Below are 14768 nucleotides of genomic sequence, written 5' to 3'. Positions count from 1 at the left end.
TTAGCTTTAGAGCAACCCAAAGATCTTCTAAGTGTCTTCACCTGCCAATTAGGGCAAAAAACGTCTTTTCAGATCAGCATTCATCCTGTTCATGGCGATGAAGTAGTTCTCAACTACTCCTTCGGCTGACAAGAAATGAGGGCACCTTGTTCACCACAATCCGCTTTGTTTGACTACGACTACGCTGTAGAGGTGAGTAGGGACCATGGCGTGTGCCACACTAGTTCTGTGAGTAGTCTTGGTATCTTCCAAGCAACCAACCAAAGGCAGAAGGTACTCTTCGCCCACACTACAAGTAACTGCACTAGATGGCCAGCACCTACAGAAACAGAGACATGGCTCTACACGGAACTCTCCTACTGAGGGGTTGTTTGACAGAATACCAAGGAACATATTATCGCATGGACAAAATATTGCAACAAAAATATCAAGGACAAGAATATTCAGAAGGGAAGTGCAAACAGGTAAGTATAGATTTACTATTTTTAACTCCACATCTACGTTTCTTAAATATATATATTTATATATATTATCTACTGGCGGTCGCCAGTTGATAGTTATAGTTAGGACCGAGTTCCCATAGGAAATCTGAAAATTCTATTTTGAATAACTTTGGCGCCGGTTGACTTATCTTCGTGAAATTTTCGAAAATAATGGGGCGCTCCGCTCAGCTCCTACCCTGAAAGTCTCGGGGTGATTCGTCAAGCGGGGGCTGAGAAAAAAGGGGGGTCCCAAAAACGCGTTCGAATTTTTAAAAAACTGCTTTATTTAAAAAGCAGTCACAGACATGGTGGTCTGCTGACCCTAGCAGGTCACCATCCATTCCGAATGGGGTCGCAAATTTTGCTTGCCTCATGAATATTAATGAGGCATGCAATTTGCAACCCCATTGGGAACGGCAAACAGTGTCTGAGACACTGTTGTACATTCACTTTTGCGAGTCGCAAATCGCAAGTAGCAAATTATGAGTCGCATTTCAACGTAAATTGCGACGCGCAAAAGTGAATGGTCATACATCTGGCCTTAAACCTCCTCGTGCCTAACAAAATGAATGTGTCTGTCTGTAATGCAACTGGTGCTCATGTAACGCGCTCTGTTACCTTTGGGTCGAGTTCGCGCTATATAAAAAAAAAGATATATATTTCGCAATGCTCTCAGTTTGGTCACTCTCAGAGTACGAGATAGTATGAGGTAAAAAGATTTGCCTTGGTTCCTACAATTTGGTCATGTGAGGAAGCTGGATTAGAGCCAATGTTTCCAAGTTACACGCTGTACAATTCTGCCTTAGAATGGATATCTCATTCAATCTCCCATTTAACAACAAAGTGGCCATTTCTTTCATGAGTTCAATTGCCATACTAGTTTCAATAAATACAAATGTCACGTTCAAGTAATCTGAAATAAAATGAAAAACAGTCTTTCTATATAAAATGCAATATTAAGCGAGAATACAATTCTCTTAGTGTTTATAGTACAATTGCTGGCTTCGCCCGATTTAGCAAAAACAGACCACCTGGGCCACCACAATTCAATAGATTTACAGGGTGAACTTGGAGATCCCAGCGAGAGGGGTCTGGCTTACAGTTCTATATGAGCTGACAGCAAGCTAAAAAGCACATTTTGCCCATCCGCTCAACTGCCCGGGGTTTAACCGTTTTTATATTTCAAATACAATATTTGGGAGATTATGTGACTGTGCCTAGGTGCCTGTCTGGCTCTCTTTTGTAACCATTCCACATTAATCTAATGGATGAGCCTGATATTTGACTCAAGTCAGGCTCGAGACTTCCTTTGCTTGTCCGCCGTTACTTGCACCTGGAGAGAGACGCTAAGGGGACGGTCTGCCTCGGACATGACAGCTGATATTTGCAAATTAGACGATCAAAACGACGTCTTATGTGCTATCATGGTGTCAGAATTTGTAACATATGGCGGAGGGTGACGCAGAAATTATATGGGCTTCTTACACGTCTGCCAATTATGCACCTAGCAAGGGAAAACTCAAGTTTAACAGGCTGCAATGGATGCTAATTTAGTTACAAGGTGCAAAGGGGCGCCGAAAATCATCAACTCCGAGATGGACAAGGGGGGCAGGGTGCCCCTGATACCATGTTTTACTACACCTGTCGCGCCCCGTCCTGTCTGTGACCGCGTACCCTCTGTGACCCATTTCTCTCTGAAATTAATTTCCTGACAGCAAAGCGCCGCATCCTGAAGTTACCTGTCAAGTCGTGCTCTGCGTGCAGTTTTTGTCATGCGTGACTTTATTCCTTTCGAGAGAATCACTACTGGTTAACTCAAAGCTGGCACTCTCCTGCCATCTAGCGGCTGAATGCAATACACATTACATGCAATCGTAGCGGACCATTATGATGTATTGAAATGGTATTTTTATAGCGCCTAATACCCCTGACGAGACGTTGTAGCGCTTTAGGCCAGGCAGCACACTGCTCCGGAATTCAATGTTAGTGATTAATCCAGTGTTATTGGTTATTTCTTTTGACTGGGATTAGTCGTGTCCGCTAAAGGAAATCATTCCACGCATGCAGTTGTTTTTTTATGTATATTAAATTGATAGGAGTTAGGCATGATAATTAGTGGTGTGGGGAGGTTGTTTCAGATGGTTGGCGGGGTTAATGGATGCCGTAGGATAGATGAAATATTGTTAGGTTGAGGGGCATGACTTTCAAGGAAGGAGAGGTTGTGATGTTTGAAATGAGTTATGGACAATTTGCAAAAATATATTAATAAAGATTGGGGGGAAAGATGCAGCAACTCAGAGAAGGTCATGATCAGAGAGAGGAGGCATTGAAGCGTAGGAGAGAGCTATGTTCTGTGTCATGGAAAACAGTCTGCCTTTGCTAGGCTGTTAAACCACTTTTTCAGCAAAGAGAGCTCATCAGCTCAGGGATTGGATGCATAAAGTAATGGCTGGATGCAAATGTAGGAAATATTTTGAGAGTTTGAGGCTGCGCTCAAGAGAAGTAGTAACATCAAGATGATAGCAATGTGAGAACATTGATGGGTAACTAGTGCACACATCAAAAAGGAGGTTCTGCAAATGCTGAGTGGAAGTTTTCTAATGCTCATCCTCGAATTTGACTCACAGCATTCATTACAAGGCAAAGTAGGATCCGTTGTGGATGCTTCTGGTCTGGCATTGCACATGTCAGAGGGCAAGGAGGGCATCCCATGCAGTGAAAACCCTCCATCCGCATTCCAGTGCTGGCTGGCAGAAATCCAAACATTGGGGTGAAGGGGATGGTCACAGGGCTGCACCCAGAAATTCAGTGAAGACTCTGAAGGCAAGGGGCCACTGACCAGACTTCCTGAAGTGCTGCTCTATGGCAGAAGGTATGGGTACAGTGGGACCGAAGACCCTGCTGCCCAAGATGAAATGGACCCTTTAGGAGAGGCCCAGCCCATTGTCTTCCACGATCACACTTTTAGTTGGGTTGATGACAAATAAGTGCAGAAAGCCTACACCTGCCTGTGCCCCTACCCTTGGTGCCCCAGAACAGAGACTATCCTGCTGTGAGGGGCATCGCCACAAAAAAAGCCTGGACAGCAGCCAATATCCCCACCAAAACGCAGGCACATGGGGACAGGAAACCCCAAAGGAATAAACAGCACAAAACAGCCGTGGAAGGTGCAGGCAAGAGCGGTGGGGCCGGGTAGGGGGGGGGGGGGTATTTTGATAGACGATGACGAGGAAAAATGAAATTAATAATTCATTTTCCACCTTTCATCGTCCCTCGAAATCCCCACACCCGGTGACCCGCCCCACCGCTCTTACTTGCACTGGCCGCAGAGGACAATATATTGCCCCAGAGCAAAGCACTTTACAACTGGGGCCATGGGTGAAGAAACAAGTAAGAAGTGAGAGCGGACTGACTAGAGGGAGCGGCAAAGAGAAGGGCAAAGAAAGCAAAGAGATAGATCCCTGATTCATATATTAAGAAAACACGTATTTGAAAAGAGAACTACAAATATTTGTAACTAAAACATAGCAGAAGGCTCTTTCTGAAATGGGAAGAGTTCGCATGCATATCCATGAGCGAGATATTAACTTTCCCGCAGACCCAGTAACTGGTATTAAAAACCCTCTAATGTCCATGTATACACTAACATAGTAATTACTTCTCACAGTAATTACTGATCAGATATCTGGGTTCGCAGTTTGTTTTACTTTTTTATTTAGGTGTTTTGTAAAATTATACTCTTTTGGTTTGTGTTTAGTGCTCGTCCACATGCTTGGAGTTACCCTGCACATTTACTCTACACATCTGGATAGGTGATTTTTGGATCTGTATGGAGGGCTGTTCAGGTGGTAATCAATCAATCAATCAATCAATAATTTGTAAAGCGCACTACATACCCGTGAGGGTTTCAAGGCGCTGGGGGGGGGGGGGGGGGGAGATGCTGCTGTTATTGGTCGAAGAGCCAGGTCTTGAGTTGTCTCCTGAAGGTCAGCAAGTCTTCGGTTTGTCGCAGGTAGAGGGGGAGGGTGTTCCAGGTTCTAGCGGCTCAATGGGAGAAGGATCTGCCTCCGGAAGTGGCTCTCCGGATGCGTAGTACCGTGGCCAGGGCGTGGTCAGCGGAGCGGAGTTTCCTGTTGGGTACTGAAGATGAAGATGAGGTTTTCGGCAAGCTGTAAACAGGAGCCGGTTGGATTTTGAAGAACTGTGAAAAGATTGGAAACAGGTCTCTTGTGTTCCTGATGCACAGGTCTGTGGCACCTCGGAGGACGCGGAGTGGCGTACGAAGTATACACCGACCCTTGATGAATGTGTGACTACAGGACGGGGGCCCCACGAGGCCACAGGTCCGGAGATTATTTTACGAAACTCGGATATGATTGACGAATGTGTTAAGGAGAACAAGTAAAGTTGATTCAACCGTTTTTCAACAATTGATCACATTGCGATAAAGATCAGATTTTAGAGGGATCTAACCCTGAAGAAAGCCAACGACCCAGAAGGGCAAACAAACATGGCTGAAATATGTTGGTAATTGCAGCGGGGGTTAAGGAGTAGTAACTCCTCCTATACACCTCTTTTCCTGACTTTTAATACTGTCAAGGTGGACCACTAATAAAGGAGTTCTGTGGTACCACCTTAGGCAGTTTTAGCTCTTTTTCTTTCTGCACCAGTGATCCCTCACAAGAGAAACTATTCCCCTTCTTCCTTTCCTTCTTTTTTACCTCACAAAAACATTAGCGCTTGCCCAGTGTGTGGGTCTGCACCTGGGCGTTGTAAGCGGCCCTAGGATGAAGCATGCCACTATATAGTGGGTGAGGGCAGTATGAAAAACATCTGTTGATTTTCCCTACTATCCCTCTTCTTTAACCCCTTCCCTACGTTTTCATTTTGATAGAGACCCGGACAGAATAATTTAAGGCAGGGTCTCTTTTGTGATGTGATTTAGTCCTTCTTTTTTGTGAATTTTGGCACTTCTGAGCCAGTAAGGCAAATATTCCAAATAGGAAACCTCAAAGTGGATGCGTTGTGACTCGGGATCACTAGCAGGATTGATTGGGGTGATCTTCCAGAGTGGTCGTTTGTGGGCAAGTAGGCTGGTTTTCCAGTGTGGATGTATTTGTCCATTGTAAACAACTGCTTTAAGTGAATGTGGACACTGAGCCAGTGCGTCATCCCAAACTGACTAAAACCACCCTGACTTGTTTTTGAAAATCAACGCCCATGGGCCGTGAGTTATGCAGATTAAGCCAGAAAGTCCAAATGCCTCAGTGGCTGTTTTGAAGTTCTATGGGGCTTCTTCATTATTTTTCCACCATACCAGAACATGGGCCAGTGGTTTTCTAATGAAAATGGAGCTGAAAAGCTTGAAGAACTTTTGCTTATGTATTCATTTCTAGGATGTGGAAGTACTGGAGTGTGCCTCCTTCTCCCTCTCTGTCTCTTGCGTATGTTTGAATATCGTACTTCTATAACGTGAACCTAGTCAATGGTGCACTGTACAGGGTCAAAGACAAGGATAAAGTCAACATGTGATAAAAAGGTAACTGGGAGGTGGAGGGTTCATGCATTGTGATGTAGTGTTCTTTAAAGAGGTGACTCGTCAACCCTTTCCTAAAGCAGCATTTTGGGGGTGATGATGGATATGAGGATGTTGTTCGAGATCCTTAGTGCATAGATTGAATAAGGCCTGCTGCTTTTGTATTTTTTTTTACACTTCCAAGTATGCATTCTGAAGGTGTCCTGGCTATGGGTATGCTGAGACCCACTAGAGATGGTGAACTTGTCTGCAAGATAGGGATATGTAATTTGTGTTGAAGATAATGCAGGCTGGCAAGTGGAGTTAATGAAGTTCCATCAGGACGGGGGTAATGTGAGCATGTTTCTTCTGGCCCTGGATGAGACTCGCTGCGGCATTTAGAATGCCACTAAGGCAGGGTGGGGGCAGTGAGGAGTCTGGACATATATGTATATCACTCATAGAATGTTTAATGACATCATTTATGACATCACTGATGAAATTTGAAATGTTATGAGTCATGTCATGAGTGATGTAATTTGCGAGGTTATAAGCAGTGCATGGTGGGCGTAGTTATAGTTAACTCTACTAACTATAACCAGTGATTTCTTTTTTTTAGTTCAAAATGTTAATGTTGTCACTGGCATATTCACCTAACTATAACATTACTTTAACCTTTGGTTTTTCAGCAAATTTCCAAGTTTTTTTTGTTAAATCAAAAAAGCAGATTTTGTAATCACACCTAATTATAACTTTACTTTAATCTTTGTTTTTTTCACTGAAATTCTAGTATTTTTTTAACGTTAGTATTTTGGGACTTCCTTTTTTTATTGTCCCTTGCTTGATGGATCACCCCAAAACTTTCCATGCACAAACTAGTAAAAAGGTAGCACCTCTCTGGAAAGTTTCAAAGAGATTTGTCAAAGTTACTAGCAGCCCAAAAAACTTTCCAATGGAACAGCTGACCTAATTGTAACTACCTAGTAGCGACTACGAGGTGTACCATATATGTATATGAATGACATGGATCCAGATTTGCATGCAGAAAGGAAATTAACCAAATCATCAGAAAGAATCAAGGAATTGGAACAAGTTCTTGAATCAGTCAAAGACACGGATGAAGTGGTGACTGCACTAGGCAACATGGAAAAAAGGTTGGAAAAGCATGAAAATGAGGTACAAGCAAAAAGAAAAGCAAATAAATTAAATAAGGACAGGCTTGATTATGCCTCGGGCAGAGTGTATACCTTCGCATAGAGAATCAATGCTCTATAGAGTAGACAAGCGAAGGACAAGAAACTGTAAAAATAAATGGCCCTTTCCAGTGTGGAGAGTTCGGAGATAAGTTCGGGGGATGAGGGCCTCTCAACAGCAATGCCCAAAATGGATTCCTCAGAAGAGATGAGGTTGCATCAAATAAACACAAACAGAAGGGGCAGAGGAGGTCCAACCAGGATGAATGCAACACCTAAAGCAAAAGAACAAGGAGATCAAAGGAAAAGGGAGAGGAGGAAGAAGGAAGAAACAGTAGAAACAACAATAATTGAAAATAACTTAGTGATCAACCTCTCATCAAAGAAATAGGAAAAAAGTCACATCAAACTGCTTAACAAAGGATTAATGTTCTGCCCTGATACGAATATGAACCTTGCGGATGCAAGAATTAATCTGTACAAGTTTTGGAGGAAATTGAAATGAAAAAAGTTTGCACAAAAACAACCAAATAGAAGGAAGGAGAAGATCAGGAGATCTCAGTAATCTCAAATGGTGAAATAGGTCAATTTAGGTCCCTGTAGGATCTGGAAGCAGAAAGTATTTCAGACCAAAGACATTTGGATGGGCTTTCAGATCTGTAATATTGCGAATAAATGGGGATCACAAATGATGCGACGATGTGGAGTAAATGCAAATTAAAATTTTGATTTTGTCCGCAGCTCTCAACTGGGAATAAGGTGTCTCTATTTCAAGAGATCATAACTGAGGGATTGAACCGAATATATCATAATGGACAACAAAGCAAAAAAGAAGGTACAAGGGGCAATATGACCAGAGAAGAGTGGGCGGCCCTAAATGATCTTCAACAAGATCAAAAGATCATTATTAAAGCTTCCGATAAAGGAGGAAACATTTCAGTCATGAATCGAGAAAATACATTAAGGAAGTGAAAAGGCAACTTGACAATAGAGAGCACTACGAAAAGTTTCCAAACAATCCAACCAATGCATTTAAACATATTTACCATCACAAATTGAATCACTTTTATGAGAAGGGCCTTTTAGATGATATCTGAAAGCAGACCATCCAACAGTGCCCACTATCTATTTCCTTGGTAAGGTGCATAAGGACATTAAAAAAACTCTAGTAGGCCAATCATGAGTTCTATTGGCTCAATCTTAGAGAACACCTTAAGATTTATTAATATTTTTCTCTTTCCATTTGTGGTAAACCTCCCTTCATATTTGAGAGATTTAAAAGATTTCCTAAATCAAATCAATGGCATCCAATGGAAATCCAATTATTTAATGTCAACAGTAGCTGTTGCATCACTATACAGGTCAATTCAGCACTCAGATGGCCTAAAGCTCCGGTTCCCAATCTGTGCGCCGCGGCACCCTGGTGCGCTATTAAAACGAGCCAGGGTCGCCGCGAGCACTAATGGGAATTCAGTGCTGAATTCATTTGGCTGTGTATGGGACCCACGCTGAACTGCAGAGGCCTGAGTTATGCCCCAGAAGTTTTTCTCACGTTTCACAATTCAGGCATCTCAGGGAATCACACGACGAACAGCAAAGAAATCTTGTTGCGGAGGGTTATTTCTCTTATGAGTAGACGCTTCCTTTTAACGTTGCAACTAACTTATATGACGTAAGACATCATGTTGCGTGCATGTCGCGGTAGAGGTACGCAGTAGCCAGTTGTGTGTCCGATGGGAGCTATCGTTCTTTGAATTAAACGGCACAAGGCTCCCTATGGGGGCTCCGATAGATATGGAGCTGAAAAAGGTAACATGCACTTATATAACTCAGTATATTAATTACATATTCGAACGGCCGAAAGTATATTCAGTCCTATGTACCAAGACCATAGCTTTGTTCCAGGCACAAGATAGCTTGTATGTACCTTTATACCGGAACCGAGAGGAGCTGCCTGCATATTATAACCCATACTCCAGTTTGCCAAGACCCAGTGACGAAGTACACAGCCCATATTTTTCACTAAGCCCCCCCTCACCCATCATTCAATCAAGAAGCATCTCCTTTGTCTCTTGGGTCTGTATGTATATCGACCCATGCCCTTCCATTCCCTGTGGTTGTGCCTGAAAGAAGGACCTAACACTGATGGAGCCATTCATCGGTCACAGCCTCCGGTTTCATACAAACTCTGAACTCATGCATGGACCCACTCTCAGCTACTCACACTCACGCATTTTGGACAGTGTGGCACTGCCTCACAGTTTGGCAGCTATGCCCCACTGCCTTACAGCTGCGCTGTAATGCTTAATTAAAGGATAGACATGCCTATGTTGCTAGCATCTCTGCAACCGACTCTGTTTCGGAACACTGGGGCGTGCAGGTATCCCAGACACACTTTACTTTATCTTTGGCCGAAGATCAGCACTCTGGGTCACACGTGTCCCTGTTCCCGTTCTTGAACAAGAGACCAATTTGGTAGAGGAATTTTACCAGCGGACATTAACTGAGAAGGAAACCACATTCCCCAGTTTACAAACAGAACATAATGGGGACTTATGCGCAGGGCTTTAAGTTTTCACAGTCCCACCATTTCAGAACTGAAGCATTTTCAATATGCTTTACTACGAAGGCATGGTTGTTGCTGATTTATCTTATGCAACTAACAACCATTGACAAAGCCAATAGTACTGGCTTGCTGTAAGTGCAATGTTGCTTACTGTATTATATATCTGGATGTAATGAAAGTAGTAGCAAATTACCAGTGGGGCAGCGCACTAAGCAAAAATTCAGTTTACGTGCTTTTAAACCATGCCCTTAATTACATCGGCCACGACCCTTTCAGAGACCCTCCAGTTTTTTAATCCAATTTAAAGCCCTGCTTATAAAAGACCCTTTATAGACGGGCCATACGCTGAGTCAAGGTATTGTCGCAGCCACCTTTGACCTCCCAACTACTTGCTACATGACCCGGCGCTCACCTATAAAGACACTCAATGTACGCTTCACCCAACACACAGAGAACGCTGGTGCTGGTGGGGTAATCGCTCCTGGATGCATGCCTGCACGGTTCTCTATGTTGGCTGTGCGAGAATACTTTGAAATACTTGCCATGATTAGGCATATGTTCCCTGCAATGTGCCCATAACCCCCAGGCTTCTCATGATTTGATTTTTGAGCATCCGGGGATAAGTTATCTTCACCTTGAAAGTGACGCTGTTTATGCTCTGGGGCTCCAGAAGCGGACTGTACTTGACATAGTTCTCGTTGTCTAACACTGTTTGCCTGGTAGCAGCGGTGTGCACTGTTGCATGAGATGACAAGCACTGTACATGCCTCTTCCCAATATCTGTGCCTAGATAAATCTCACTCTGGAGTTCCCACCTTGCCATCCCACTATTCCTGTGGCATTTGATTCTCCAGACAGCTGTCACAGGCTGTTGGAAGGACTTTTCAAATACCAATGTCAGACTCGCCAAATCCAACAAAAAACACATATAAATGATCAAACGAAATTTTTGTCATTCCCATACCGAGCACAAATCCATCAGTCAATCTATCTAACCTACCCTCCCTTTCAGACACTATGACTAATAGGATGACATCTATGATTATAATACCTTCAGACTTCATCTCAATTATTTTTAAGGAGAAAAATAGAGGTACTCCCGAGGCCAGGCATACACCCCCCCCCCCCCCCCCCCCCACCCGCACAAAAAAAGTAACGTAGTGGGGAGCCGCAGCCAACGGCCAATAGGTCAAGGGAGCAGCGGGTCTAAAAAGTTTGGGAACCACTGGCCTAAAGTCTTGCAAATATTTCTTGAGATCTCGCTCAGTCAGCTTGATGGCGCACTCAGACATGCTAATGAAGATGATGAACTATTGTTTCACCCACAATATTTTCTTCTTTGATGAGAACTACTTCCTACAGAAACTGTGGGTCCGATTTATTGATGATCGCTTTTTAATATGGGAAGGCAATAAGGAGGACTTTGAGAGCTTTTTAAAATCCACATAAGATGAAGCTTATATATGAGAATAGCAACAGAGATACATTTTTTGGACATTGGAATTTATATTGTTGATGGCGAAATCTGCACAAAGATCCAAAGAAAATCCACACGTTGTAACAGCATCTTACATGCAAATAGTGGGCACCCCAGGTGTTAAAATGGAGCAGCTCATATGGGGAATTATTAATTGTTCTGAAAACATTGAATTTGATCACCAAGCTGCAGAAATGTATACTAGGTTCACAAACAGGGGATATCCCAAAAGGGTACTGGATGATACCTTAAAGAGAAGGAGAAGGATAGCGTTTTAACTGCAAAGAAACCTTGAAAAAATAAGATACATCATGGAATCTAATACCCATGAAACAAAAGAAACTTCTCAGACAAAGCTGGAGAATTTAAATAATGGACAATACCCTCATCAAACTGTTAACTGAATATCCAAATGTGACTTACAGAAAGGCAGCCTCATTGGGGTACCGTTTAACACAAAGTCACATGGCAGCTTATAGACCTGAGAAAACAAACTGTCTGTCAGACAAAATGAAAGGATTCTGGAAACGCCAGAAATGTAAGGCATGTGTATATGGTCAAAATAAAACTAGCTATGAAAATCTCAATATGGAAAGGCAAAAGAAATAAAGGAGTGGCTAAACAGCGAAACAACACATGCTGTGTACGTGCTTGCGTGTGGAAGCACAGTGAAAAAGCTTAAATTATACATCCTATAACACCTAATTGCCATAAAAAATAAAGACCACACCAACATATTAGCCAAGTACATATGGGAGACACATAGTGGAAACATGAAGGTCTTAAAGTTCTATGGTATACAACTTTTTGCAAGGAATCCGAGAGGGGGAAATAGAGAATTAGCCCTGAGGAGTGAATCAGGTGGATTGTAATCATGGGAACAGAGAACCCATGGGGATTGAATGCAGATGTGGCACTTCATGCCCTAAAGTAACGATAACTCTCACCCCCGCCATGCACAGCCTTCTCATTAATAACTTTAAAGCAAAGGTTGCAGTGATTTGATCAATGATGTCATAGAAGATGTCATGAGTGATGTAATTAGCAGTGTTACCTTAGGGCACAAGTTATAGTTACTTAAGATAACTGTAACTATAACTGCTGAATTTCTATGTTTTATGTGTGTAAAATCTGAACCTAACTATAATATCCCTGTAACCTTTGTTTTTATCAGTGAATTTCTAGGATTTTTGCAAAGTAAAGTTATATTAAATTACCATACGTGAATAAAACTGCCACGGCCATGACATGTGGCCAACCCCCCAAAGGCAGCCAACCCAGTAGGGGGCATGCAACCCCCCTTCCTGGGCCAATTTCTGCTTTGGGACCCCGTCCATAGGTCCTGGCACATTTTGTGGGGGAAGGGGTCATGTGTGCCTCCACATGGGCTGAGTTTTGGCTCCTGTGCCCCCATCCCCTGCGGCCTGGCACACTTTTTATGGGGAGGGGGTACATGGCACTCCCTCCTGGGCCATTTTGGCCACAGGAACCCCATCCCATGGGGCCCACCACTGGATTTATGGGGGCCAATTTCGGTCCCGGGGACCACATCTTCCAGGGCCTGGCCATATTGTTAATGAGGAGGGGCGCAAACAGCCCCCCCTACCCAGGTCAATCCATCGGGGCCCGCACCTTTTTAAATGATGAGGGAGACAAACAACCCCACTCCACGCTGCAGCTTCTCCGTCCAGCAATCTCATCAGCACCAGCAAAGAAAAGAAGGTAAGAAGAACACAGCATCATGTATAAAGTCAGATGAATTGCCAACCTAGTGAGGACCAAAAAAAACATGCAAAGGTGCATTAAAATATAAAATTTATGACCAACGCGTTTCCACTTAGCGCCTTCCACTGGGCCTAATAGTATCCACTGTGGCCATATTTTATTTACATTTCAGGACACTAGGCCATCAGATCTTTCTATGATCCATTAATTTGCTAGAGCGCTAACCCATACACTCCAATGGATTATTCCAGTATCCATTTTTACCTTTCAGCCGTACAAAAATTCAAACCATGAATCCTTGGACATTTCAAACATGAACAATAGCAAGTATAAATGTTCATCATAAGGCATTACGCTTGTAAAAGTCATCGTTTTGCATTACATTATGCATTGTATTTGTCATTGCATCCTGCCCACATTGTCAAATGATGATTTTCAATATACATTTTTAAAAGCTCCATGCATTTCAAAGATCAAGTTGACAATTATTTTTTTCACAGGTTAGTTTGCTATATTGGGACTTATAGTTCAATCATAGTCTATATTTTGCCATTCTTGAGTAGTTAAATTTGTTATCCCACCATCTATCGTAGCTAATGTTAGAAGATAATATTAACCCTGGGCGTAGTGGGCGTAGTGGGGCTGCGTGGAGCATCGCGTAGTGTGGCCAAATCTACGTACACTCTTGCGCTCCGTGTAGCCCCACTACGCGCCACCCGCCTCCCGCCCGCCCTCATTTTAAAATAAGTTAAAGTATTTTAAAAGTAAATAAAATGCCTTACCTGCGGTGCGGCGTCCCGGGGCTCCCTCTTCCTGCTTGACGGCAACTTCTCACAAATGCGCATGCGCGGACGCCTGCGCATGCGCATTTCTCGCGAAAAAAAAGCATGCGCTGGCGTCCGCGCATGCGCATTTGTGAGAAGAAGTTGCCGTCAAGCAGGAAGAGGGAGCCCCAGGACGCCGCACCGCAGGAAAAGCATTTTATTTACTTTTAAATTCTTTAAATTATTTTAAAATGAGGGCGGGCGGGTGGCGGGTGGCGGGCAGCTCTGCTTCGCCGCGGCGTGTGCGTAGCGCTGCCTGCTACACCTACTTCGTAAACCGCGAAGCAGGCAGAGCTACGTACACTCCGTGGGCGGAGCGGAGCACTATGCCCGGACTTAGATAATATTCGATATTTCCTACTAAAATGCTAAATAACCCATTCCCAATTACGAGCTGTACTACACTGTGGAGATGGTGGGGGAATCGAAATTTGCCTAGCATCGTAACGGTGAGTTTAAATTCCATTAAGGACACGGAGGCTAGGATTATGCTTTTCTTTCTCCACCTTTATTAACATACAAATTTCATAGCAGCCAGAAAAGCTACGATATCCTTTTTTCTGAATTGTCACAAGAAACCTGAATCAATCCATGAACAGACATGAACAAAAAACTGCAACTCCCATAACACCAAGGGAGGTTCCACAATAAGTCCCTTTTCAGTGTCCATAAACAGCACATAGTTCTTCCATTTTGACTGTCCCTCCTCTTTCTTCGCGTGAGTCACGCCACATCCTCACTGGTCCTGTTTGAACCATCATTCCCTTAAAAAGAGCAGAGATAGCATAAGGGTTCCCAAGAATAAAAAAACCCTATTCAAAACAGTCAATCAATTCTTAACAATTACCAGCAACAAAAACAATCATATCAATCTTGATAAACCCACAACATTGGCAACAATAACCAAAAACTGTTACTTACGAACATATGGGTGGGTTCGCACGAGATCGTGCTCTGGGTAGTATAATCCTCGCCTCCGTGTCCTT

The sequence above is a fragment of the Triturus cristatus genome, chromosome 1_2 (genome assembly GCF_964204655.1).
Source record: "Triturus cristatus chromosome 1_2, aTriCri1.1, whole genome shotgun sequence".
NCBI classification, from domain to species: Eukaryota; Metazoa; Chordata; class Amphibia; order Caudata; family Salamandridae; genus Triturus; species Triturus cristatus.
Note: the sequence above shows the minus strand (reverse complement) of the source record.